We start from the raw sequence: 12,609 nt of genomic DNA, 5'->3' as shown, positions 1-12,609 counted from the left end.
CATATCAATCTCTTTATAAACATTTTAATCACTGAATAATATTCTATAGTATAGATGTGCCATAATTTTAACTTAGCCATTTCTCCATTATTGTGCATTTAAACTCTTTTCATTTATTAGAAATAACACTAAAGTAAACATATTTGTGCATAAACTTTTTTTATAAGTTTAAAACTCAGTTTGAATACCTTTTTCTTAAAGAGTAAAAGGATAGTATTCTTTCTTTCTGTCATCCTTGGACAAGAAGTAAACAACTAGGCTGAGACAATTGTAGACAGTTACATATTTATTGAATTAATAAATAGTATTGAAAACCTGCCCTCATTAAAAATAAATAAATGGAAATGTGGAACTACTTAAGGATTCTACTTACCCCTGAACATAAGAAGTACACTAAAGAAAAGGGATATAGAGTTTTGAGAGGGGAAAAAAAAGGATGGGGTAGGTTAAGGGAGAGTTTCCTGCACCAATGCCTGCCTTCCCAGCTGGGTTAGTGATATGCCTACAAAGGACCTAAAGAGCAAGATGGAGGGAAAGCAAGAAGGAAGGCTTCACCACATTAAACAAAAAGCAAACAATATGCATATCAGCATCCTAAGATATACCACTCTGCTAAGAAAACCCAAGACAAAAGAATTATCAGACACAATAGTTCAAAGCACATTGCACCTGTCAAAATGTCCATCATCTTGTATAGAAATGCACCATTCTAAGAGAGAAAACGGAAACTTTAGCAAAGTCACTCAGGAACAAGAGCTTACTTTGTCTCTTTCATCTGATCAACTCCTCCAACTGAAAGCCATTTAGCTCCATGCTAAAGATTGTGTAGAAGGACAATAGGGAGGTCTCTTTCATTGTCAAGGACAGGTACACTTTGAAGATGACACTCAAAAGAGGTTAAAATGGGTCAACAAGCAATTGTTGGGCTTATGCAAGGGCATGTGAAGCTAATGTTAAAGCCACACACAAAAAAATCTTAATCTCAAAGAATTCAATTTTAACCTAGAGGAAGTGTGGGAAGGAAGGAACAAACAATATGATTTCATGCAATATTGATTTCATTCCAAAGAAAATTTAAGGGGGGAGGGGATCTACCTCAAGAGTATCAGTTAATAGATGGTCTGGGGATGGTCTTTGCCATTCCAAACATCAACCTACACTGTGTATTAGAAGGATAATAACTAGAATTTAAATAAAAATTTGAAGAGAAAAAAAGAAAGATAAGTGTAATTTGGGGCAAAGTGAGAAAATGTGACTCAAAAAATGATGTAAAATACGCAAGTGGTGCTAATTCTATGCAGGCTATTACATTTGTAAGATTTATATTTTCTGGATGTACTTTAGGAAATATGTGTAGCATTTAGTGAGATGACAGGTAAATGGCTGGAGGGGGGTGGGCATATTAAATGGTAGTTATTACTTTTGTACAATTTCTTAGATATCCTTAAAAGGAAAGCTTAGAGACCATCTGAGAAGAGCTGATCTAGAGAGAAGTAGCATGGCAAATTTGAATCGGACTGCCTGGGTTTATGGCCTGGCTCTGCCTTATACAGGTCATGAGACTTTGGACAAGTAACCTAACCTCACAGTTCTCAGTTTCCAGTTGTGCAAAAGGAGATAACAGGGATGCCTGGGGGCTCAGCCTAAGCGTCTGACTCTTGGTTTCTGCTCAGGTCATGGTCTCAGGGTTGTGGATCGATCCCTGTGCTGGGCGTGGAGCCTGCTTAGGATTCTGTCTCTCCCTCTGCCCCTTCCCCTGCTCATGCTGTCTCTCTCTCAAAAAAAGGGGCAGGGATAATAATAACAGGTCATAGGAGTACTGGGAGGGTTAAAGGAGACACTACCTCCAGGAGACATGAAAACATATGCCTACACAAAAACTTGTACACAAATGTTTATAGCAGCATTATTCGTAATAACCAAAAAGTGGAAACAACCCAGAAGTCCATCAACTGAAGAACAGATAAACAAAATGTGGTGTAGCCACAGGATGGAATATTATTTGGCCAAAAAAAGAATGGAAAAACTGCCACATGCTACAACAGATATGAATCTTAAAAAATTATATAATTCCATTCATATTAAATGCCCAGAATAGGGAAATTAATAGAGATAGAAAGTAGATTAGTGATCATTTAGACCTGGGGGGTGGGCGTAGAGGAGAGGATAAGAAGATGACAGCTAAAGGATATAAGGTTTCTATTTGAGCAGGTGAAAATGTAAAATTGACTGTGATGATGGTTGCACATATCTATGAATATACTAAAAGCTAGTGAATTGTATACTTTAAACAGATGACTTGTATGATATATGAATTATATCAATAAAGCTGTTAAAAATTAAACAAAGAGAGAAGGGATATAGAGAAAATAAGTGAAGCTCCAAGTGAAGCTAAAAGTAAATCTGAGAGAAAATTATTCTCAGCGGGCACCTGGGTGGCTCAGTTGGTTAAGCATCTGACTCTTTATTTCAGCTCAGGTCATGATCTCAGGGTCATGAGATTGAGCCCTGCTCCACACTTAAGCATGGAGCCTACTTAAGATTCTCTCTCTCCCCCTCTTTCTCTGTGGCCCTCCTCTCCCCCCAACCCTGGCTAGCACACTCCCCCCCCAAAGAAAAGAAGAAAAGAAAATTATTCTCTATTCCAGTAGAACACTCCCATTCCTAGAATAAAGAATATACTCGTTTGCTAGCTTCCCCATTGAGGCTAAAACCTGGACACACAGCTAAACTCTATTTCCCAGCTTTCTAAAGGAAGAGGAGCATGGTGATGGAAGCCACTTCCAGGCCTGCCCCATAAAAAGTTCTCACATTCTATCTGTCATTGATCCATCTCTTGATGTAGAGGAGCACAGTGACCTTGGAAGCCTTTTGAAGATGACAGAGCCCCAAAATGAAAGGAGTTTAGATTTCTGAAACTGTGCTTGGAAACAATTGCCTGACTATCAGGTTATGGGATCCAGAAACCTAGGCTCTTTCACTGTCCATGTCCAAGCCATCATTGAATTCTTTATTTTGTCTCCTATGTGTATTCAATTTGTTCCCTTCTCTTCATGCTCTCCACCAACACTTTGTCCAAGTGAACACACCTTTTCTCGGGCTGCTGGCATAACTTTCTAACCTGCATCTGTTCTGGCCCTCTTCCAGTCTACCACCAACTCTGGTTCTGGATGCTATAAGACACATTGCATTGTGATAGGACCCTTGGCCTTGAAACTTTGTGCATGCCAACACAGGGTGGTAGGAATATTTCTAGAACCAGACAGGAACTGAAATTAACCATATATAGAAGTGACTGTGAATTGTATAGGGATATATATATCCCACTAAACCCAAACCAAATGCACCCTCCTAACTTAATTTTCCCAGGTTGGATTCCCAAAAATGCTTGTGACCACTCCAGTGCCATCCAACATGAAGAGAAATATGATGTGATGAAGGAGGAGGGGCAGGTGGTGGTGGTTGTGGCGGGGGGGCGGCAGGGGCTAAGCAGAAAGAGTAGTCCTAATCAATTCAGCTAAAATGTATTACTTTTGCAAATTTTACAAAAATATGACCATGTGAACACATTGCTAGTGTCCCTTCAGGACCTTGGAAGAGACTGGTGTATGGGAAGGCTCTTAAAGATTTAGCTCCATTAGCTTCTTTGAAAATTCACCTTTGAAGGGCAACCAGTTTATTTTATTTTATTTATTTTATTTTATTATTTATTTATTATTTTATTTTATTTTATTTGTTTTATTTTATTATTTGACAGAGAGAGAGAGAGCACAAGCAGGGGGAACAGCAGTCAGAGGGAGAGGGAAAAGCAGGTTCCCTGCTGAGCAGGGAGCCCAATGTGGGGCTTGATCTGAGGACCCTGGAATCATGACCTGAGCTGAAGGCAGATGCTTAACCCAGCACCCCAAAGGGCAACCAATTTTGTTTTATTTTATTTATTTATTTATTTTTAGTTCTCTTTTTTTTTTATTATGTTACCACCATACATTACATCATGAGTTTTTGATGTAGTGTTCCATGATTCATTGTGTATAACACCCAGGACTCTATGCAGAACATGCCCTCTTTAATACCCATCACCAGGCTAACCCAACCCCCTCCCCCCTCCCCTCTAGAACCCTTAGTTTTTCAGAGTCCATAGTCTCTCATGGTTCATCTCTCCCTCCGATTCCCCCCCCCCCCTTCATTCTTCCCCTCCTGCTATCTTCTCTCTCTCTCTCTCTCTTTTTTTTTTAACATATAATGTATTATTTGTTTCAGAGGTACAGGTCTGTGATTCAACAGTCTTACACAATTCACAGTGCTCACCATAGCACATACCCTCCCCAATGTCTATCACCCAGCCACTCAATCCCTTCCACCCCCCACCACTCCAGCAACCCTCAGTTTGTTTCCTGAGATTAAGAATTCCTCATATTAGTAAGGTCATATAATATATGTCTTTCTCTGATTGACTTATTTCACTCAGCATAATACCCTTCAGTTCAATCCATGTTGTTGCAAATGGCAAGATTTCATTCCTTTTGATAGCTGCATAATATTCCATTGTATATATATACCACATCTTCTTTACCCATTCATCTGTCAATGGACATCTTGGCTCTTTCCATAGATTAGCTGTTGTGGACATTGCTGCTATAAACATCGGGGTGCATGTACCCCATTGGATCACTACATTTGTATCTTTGGGGTAAATACCCAGTAGTGCAATTGCTGGATCGTATGGTAGTTCTATTTTCAACTGTTTGAGGAACCCCATACTGTTTTCGAGAGTGGCTGTACCAACTTGCATTCCCACCAACAGTGTAGGAGGGTTCCCGTTTCTCCGCATTCCCACCAACATCTGTTGTTTCCTGACTTGTTAATTTTAGCCATTCAGATTGGTGTGAGGTGATATCTCATTGAGGTTTTGATTTGGATTTCCCTGATGCTGAGCAATGTTGAGCACTTTTTCATGTGTCTCTTGGCCATGTGGATGTCTTCTTTGGACAAATGTCTGTTCCTGTCTTCTGCCCATTTCTTGATTGGATCATTTGTTCTTTGGGTGTTGAGTTTGATAAGTTCTTTATAGATTATGGATACTAGCCCTTTATCTGATATGTCATTTGCAAATATTTTCTCCCATTCTGTCGGTTGTCTTTTGGTTTTGTGGACTGTTTCCTTTGCTGTGCAAAAGCTTTTTATCTTGCTGAAGTCCCAATAGTTCATTTTTGACCTTGCTTCCCTTGCCTTTGACAATGTTTCTAGGAAGAAGTTGCTGCGGCTGAGGTCAAAAACGTTGCTGCCTGTGTTCTCCTTTAGGATTTTGATGGACTCCTGTCTCACATTTAGGTCTTTCAACCATTTGGAGTCTATTTTTGTGTGTGGTGTAAGGAAATGGCTGCTGCATGTGGCTGTGCAATTTTCCAAACACCATTTGTTGAAGAGACTGTCTTTTTTCCATTGGACATTCTTTCCTGCTTTGTCAAAGATGAGTTGACCATAGAGTTGAGGGTCCATTTCTGGGCTCTCGATTCTGTTCCATTGATCTATGTGTCTGTTTTTGTGCCAGTACCGTACTGTCTTGATGATGACAGCTTTGTAATAGAGCTGGAAGTCCGGAATTGTGATACCGCCAGCTTTGCTTTTCTTTTTCAACATTCTTCTGTCTATTTGGGGTCTTTTCTGGTTCTACACAAATTTTAGGATTATTTGTTCCATTTCTTTGAAAAAACTGGATGGTATTTTGATGGGGATTGCATTGAATGTGTAGATTGCTCTAGGTAGCATTGACATCTTCACAATATTTGTTCTTCCAATCCATGAGCATGGAATGTTTTTCCATTTCTTTGTGTCTTCCTTAATTTCTTTCATGAGTATTTTATAGTTTTCTGAGTACAGATTCTTTGCCTCTTTGGTTAGATTTATTCCTAGGTATCATATGGTTTTGGGTGCAATTGTAAATGGGATCAACTCCTTAATTTCTCCTTCTTCTGTCTTGTTGTTGCTGTATAGGAATTACACTGATTTCTGTGCATTTTTATATCCTGCCACTTTACTGAGTTCCTGTATGAGTTCTAGCAGTTTTGGGGTGGAGTCTTTTGGGTTTTCCACATAAAGTATCATCTCATTTGCAAAGAGTGAGAGTTTGACTTCCTCTTTGCCGATTTGGATGCCTTTGATTTCTTTTTGTTGTCTGATGGCTGTGGCTAGGACTTCTGATACTATGTTGGATAGCAGTGGTGAGAGTGGACATCCCTGCCGTGTTCCTGACCTTAGTGGGAAAGCTCTCAGTTTTTCCACATTGGGAATGATATTCGCTGTGGGTTTTTCATAGATGGCCTTTATGATATTGAGGTATGAACCCTCTATCCCTATACACTGAAGGGTTTTGATCAAGAAAGGATGCCGTCCTTTGTCAAATGCTTTTTCTGCATGTATTGAGAGGATCATATGATTCTTGTTTTTTCTTTTGTTAATGTATTGTATCACGTTGATTGATTTGCAGATGTTGAACCAACCTTGCAGCCCAGGGATAAATCCCACTTGGTCATGGTGAATAATCCTTTTAATGTACTGTTGGATCCTATTGGCTAGTATTTTGGTGAGAATTTTTGCATTCATGTTCATCGAGGATATTGGTCTGTAATTCTCCTTTTTGATGGGGTCTTTGTCTGGTTTGGGGATCAAGGTAATGTTGGCCTCATAAAATGAGTTTGGAAGTTTTCCTTCCATTTCTATTTTTTGGAACATTTTCAGGAGAATAGGTATTAATTCTTCTTGAAATGTTTGGTAGAATTCCCCTGGGAAGCCATTTGGCCCTGGGCTTTTGTTTGTTGGGAGATTTTTGATGACTGCTTCAATTTCCTTAGTGGTTATAGGTCTGTTCAGGTTTTCCATTTCTTCCTGGTTCAATTTTGGTAGTTGATACATCTCTAGGAATGCACCCATTTCTTCCAGGTTATCTAATTTGCTGGCATAGAGTTGCTCATAATATGTTCTTATAATTGTTTGTATGTCTTTGGTGTTGGTTGTGATCTCTCCTCTTTCATTCATGATTTTGTTGATTTGGGTCCTTTCTCTTTTCTTTTTGATAAGTCTGCCCAGGGGTTTATCAATCCTGTTAATTCTTCCAAAGAACCAGGTCCTAGTTTCGTTGATCTATTCTACTGTTCTTTTGGTTTCTATTTCATTGATTTCTGCTCTGATCTTTATTATTTCTCTTCTGCTGGGTTTAGGCTTTATTTGCTGTTCTTTCTCTAGCTCCTTTAGGTGTAGGGTTAGGTTGTGTATTTGAGACCTTTCTTGTTTCTTGAGAAAGGCTTGTATTGCTATATACTTTCCTCTTAGGACTGCCATTGCTGCATCCCAAAGATTTTGAACAGTTGTGTTTTCATTTTCATTGGTTTCCATGAATTTTTTAAATTCTTCTTTAATTTCCTGGTTGACCCATTCATTCTTTAGTAGGATGCTCTTTAGCCTCCATGTATTTGAGTTCTTTCTGACTTTCCTCTTGTGATTGAGTTCTAGTTTCAAAGCATGGTGGTCTGAAAATATGCAGGGAATAATCCCAAACTTTTGGTACTGGTTGAGACCTGATTTGTGATCTAGGATGTGATCAATTCTGGAGAATGTTCCATGGGCACTAGAGAAGAATGTGTATTCCGTTGCTTTGGGATGGAATGTTCTGAATATGTCTGTGAAGTCCATTTTGTCCAGTGTGTCATTTAAAGTCTTTATTTCCTTGTTGATCTTTTGCTTAGATGATCTGTCCATTTCAGTGAGGGGGGTGTTAAAGTCCCCCACTAGTACTGTATTGTTGTCAATGTGTTTCTTTGCTTTTGTTATTAATTGCCTTATATAATTGGCTGCTTCCATGTCAGGGGCATAGATATTTACAATTGTTAGGTCTTCTTGTTGGATAGACCCTTTAAGTAGGATATAGTGTCCTTCTTCATCTCTTATTACAGTCTTTGTTTTAAAATCTAATTTGTCTGATATAAGGATTGCCACCCCAGCTTTCTTTTGGTGTCCATTAGCATGGTAAATGGCTTTCCACCCCCTCACTTTCAATCTGGGGGTGTCTTTGGGTCTAAAATGAGTCTCTTTCAGACAGCATATCAATGGGTCTTGTTTTTTAATCCAATCTGATAGTCTGTCTTTTATTGGGGCATTTAGCCCATTTACATTAGGGTAACTATGGAAAGATATGAATTTAGTGCCATTGTATTGCCTGTAAGGTGACTGTTATTGTATATTGTCTGTGTTCCCTTCTGGTCTATGCTGTTTTTAGGCTCTCTCTTTGCTTAGAGGACCCCTTTCAATATTTCTTGGAGGGCTGGTTTCGTGTTTGCAAATTCCTTTAGTTTTTGTTTGTCCTGGAAGATTTCTATCTCTCCTTCTATTTTCAATGAGAGCCTAGCTGGATATAGTATTCTTGGCTCCATATTTTTCTTGTTTAGTGCTCTGAATATATCATGGCAGTCCTTTCTGGCTTGCCAGGTCTCTGTGGATAGGTCTGTTGCCAATCTAATGTTTCTACCATTGTAGCTTACAGATCTCTTCTCCCGAGCTGCTTTCAGGATTTTCTCCCTGTCTCTGAGACTCGTAAGTTTTACTAGTAGATGTTGGGGTGTTGTCCTATTTTTATTGATTTTGAGAGGGGTTCTCTGTGCCTCCTGGATTTTGGTGCCTGTTTCCTTCCCCACATTAGGGAAGTTCTCTGTTATAATTTGCTCCAGTATACGTTCTGCCCCTCTCTCTCTTTCTTATTCTTCTGGGATCCCAATTATTCTAATGTTGTTTCATCTTATGGTATCACCTCTCTCTCGAATTCTGCCCTCGTGATCCAGTAGCAGTTTATCTCTCTTTTTCTCAGCTTCTTTATTTTCCATCATTTGGTCTTCTATATCACTAATTCTCTCCTTTACCTCATTTATCCTAGCAGTTAGGCGCCCATTTTTTATTGCACCTCATTAGTAGCCTTTTTGATTTCGACTTGGTTAGATTTTAGTCCTTTTATTTCTCCAGAAAGGGTTTCTCTAATAACTTCCATGCTTTTTCGAGCCCAGCTAGTATCTTTAAAATCATGATTCTGAACTCTAGGTCCGACATCATGCTAATGTCCATTTTGAGTAGGTCCCTGGCAGACGGTACTACCTCTTGTTCTTTTTGTTGAGGTGATTTTTTTCGTCTCATCATTTTGTCCAGAGGAGAATAGATGAATGAGAGAACAAAATGCTAACAGGTTAACAACGTCCCCATCAAATATACTCTAAACAATCAGAAAAGACCTGAAACCAGGGGAAATGAAAAGGAAAGAGAGAGAGAAAAAAAGAAAAAGATAAAGATAAAAACAAACAAATCAGAACCAAACCAAAAAAAAAAATAGAATATGATCAAATATGATCAGGCTGGTGCATAAGATCAGTGCCACACACTAGATTTTGGGCGTATTTTGGTCTGTTAGAAGAAAGTGCCTCCCAAAATTTTAAAGAAAGGAAAACTTATATATGTAGAAAAATAAAGGTTGATACGATGAAGGGATGGAATATGAGTGTAAAGATGAAAATTATAAAAAATTTTATAAAAGTAATTGATAAGATAAGTTGTTTGAAAAAAGAAAGAAGAGGATTAAAAAAAAAAGGGAAAGCATGTGATCAGGCAGGCGACTAGAACAAAGCCATACACTAGAGATTTAGGGTGTATTTTGATCTGTTAGAAGAAACTGTATCTCAAAATTTTAAAGAGAGAACAATTTATATATATATATATATATATATGCCAAAAATAAGGGTAACTTCTATGAAGGGATACAATATGACTCTAAAATGAAAAATAAAAATGTTTTTTTAAAAAGGATTGAGAAGATGTTGGTTGAAAAAGGGAAAAAGAAAAATTCACACAAAAAAAGACAGTTAAAAAAATTAACTTTGAAAGACTAAGGAATCATGGTAAAAAAGCCATGGATTCTATGTGCAGTATTCCCCTAGCGCTGAAGTTCTGCAGTTCTCATTGATTGGTAAACTTGGTCTTGGCTAACTGTTGTTGCGGATCTTCTGGGGGAGGGGCCTGTTGCTGTGGTTTCCAAATGTCTTTGCAGGAGGTGGAATTGCCCCGCCCTTGCCTGGTCCGGCCTAAGTAATCTGCTCGGTTTTGCTTTCGGGAGCTTTTGTTCCCTATGAGCTTTCCGTACAGCTTTGGAGGACGAGAGTGAAAATGGCGGCCTCCCAATCTCTGCCCTGGAGGAGCTGAGAAATTGGGGCCCCGCTCCTCAGTGCGCCCCCAGAGAAAATCAATCCCTCCTGTCTCCCTGGTCTCCAGCCGCACTTCATGCTCACCCGGCCTGTGACTGTTTCTATCTCTGGCACCCGACCCCATGTAGAGTCTCCAAACCCAGCAGATCCCTGCAGTGCTCTCCTGCGCTGCTCCTCCCGGGGGAGGAAGGGGCGTCTCCCCAGATCTGACATTTGTTTGGTCCCTGCTGGAGGAGCAGTGGCCTGACTGTGTCGCCAATCACAGTTTATGGCAACCCCGAGCTGAGAGCCCACGCCTCAGCTCCGTCTCTGCAGCCGGCTTCCCCACTCTGATACCCAGGAGCTCTGCCGCACTCAGGCACCCCCTGTCTTTCTGTGACTCCGAGGGTCCTGAGACCACACTGTCCCACCAAGGGTTCCAACCCCGCTTAGCCACTGAAGTGACATCGCTCAGTGGAGCAGAGTTCTAAAAGTTCCGATTTTGTGCTCCGGCACTCTACCACTTGCCAGAAGCGGCTGATGGAGGCCCTCTCCCCCGCTGTGTATCCTCTTGAATGTCACCTCGGATTAACTTCTTCACACATCCTACCTTCCAGAAAGTGGTCGTTTTTCTGTTCAGAGAGTTGTTGCTATTCTTTTCTTTGATCTCCTGTTGAGTTCCTAGGTGTTCAGAATGGTTTGATCCCTATCCAGCTGAATTCCAGAGACCAGACAAAATCCAGGTCTCCTACTCCTCCACCATCTTGCTCTGCCCTGTATCCCAAAATTTTAAAGAGAGAACAATTTATATATACATACCAAAAATAAGGGCAACTACTATGAAGGGATAGAATATGACTATAAAAATGAAAAATAATAAAGATTAAAAAAAGGGATTGATAAGATGTTGGTTGAAAAAGGGAAAAAGAAAAATTCAAAAACAAAAGTTAAAAAAAATAACTTTGAAAGACTAAGGAATCATGGGAAAAAAGCCATGAATTCTATGTGCAGTATTCCCCTAATGCTGGAGTTCTGCCGTTCTCATTGATCGGTAAACTTGGTCTTGGCTGGCTGTTCTTGATGATCTTCTGGGGGAGGGGCCTGTTGCCGTGGTTTCCAAATGTCTTTGCCGGAGGCGGAATTGCCCCGTCCTTGCCGGGTCCAGACTAAGTAATCCGCTGGGGTTTGCTCTGGGGAGCTTTTGTTCCCTGCAAGCTTTCCATACAGCTTTGGAGGACAAGAGTGAAAATGGTGGCCTCCCAATCTCCGCCCGGAGGAGCTGAGAACTCAGGGGCCCCACTCCCCAGTGAGCCCCCAGAGAAAAGCAATCAGTCACTCCCATCTCCCCGGTCTCCAGCCACACTCTGTGCTCACCCGGCCTGTGACTGAGCGTTTCTATCTCTGACACACGACCCTGTGTGGAGCCTCCAAACCCAGCAGATTCTTGCGGTGTACTCCTGTGCTGCTCCTCCCGGGGAAGGAAGAGGAGTCTCCTTGGATCTGCCGCTTGTTGGGTCTCTGCTGGAGGAGCAGTGGCCCGACTGTCCTGTGGATCACGGTTTATGGCAACCCCGAGCTGAGAGCCCACTCCTCGGCTCCGTCTCTGCAGCTGGCTTCCCTGCTCTGATACCTGGGAGCTCTGCCGCACTCAGGCACCCCCTGTCTTTCTGTGACCCCAAGGGTCCTGAGACCACACTGTCCCAGAGAGGGTTCTAACCCCCCACTTAGCCACTGGAGCGACATCCCTCAGCAGAGCCAACTTCTAAAAGTTCCGATTTTTTGCTCTGTGGCTCTATCATTTTCCAGTAGTGGCTGACGGAGGCCCCCTTCCCCGCTGTCTATCTTCCTGAATATCACCTCGAATTCACTTCACACGTCATACCTTCCAGAAAGTGGTCGCTTTTCCATTCAGAGAGTTAGGGCAACCAATTTTATACAATAGTCTGTAATTGGACTTGTGATGTGCTTTGGAATCTCATAGGCTATATGATAGCACTTTACATGATATCTTATGTGTCTTTGCATCTAATTCAGAACCATGTGTCTTGGATGTGGTTGGTCCCTAATTTGTGATACTTGGAGGAGAAGAAAACTAGAGTAGAAGAAGAGAGAGAATATGAAAGGAAAAAAAGATGGAGACCATCAGAAAAATTCAGAGAAGAGGTTTACGTGATTTGAAGCCATTAGGCCAGTTACATGTACTTCGCGTGTCAGACTCATCACACAATGAGCTGACCTCGGTCAGCAGATTTTCATGCCTCCTCCAATTCCCTTCAGCCACTTGAGTTTACTGAGGCTACAGTAGAAATTTCTAGCTCACTGATAGCATCCAACATCAAGCCTCTGTCTTCACATCTGCCTGAGGGCTTTCTCCAGGGCTAAGGGGCTCCCCCTT

This window comes from Eumetopias jubatus, unplaced genomic scaffold, assembly GCF_037043125.1.
Source record: "Eumetopias jubatus isolate StellerSeaLion01/CBP00866 unplaced genomic scaffold, mEumJub1_p1.0 scaffold_9, whole genome shotgun sequence".
Taxonomy (NCBI): Eukaryota; Metazoa; Chordata; class Mammalia; order Carnivora; family Otariidae; genus Eumetopias; species Eumetopias jubatus.
Note: the sequence above shows the minus strand (reverse complement) of the source record.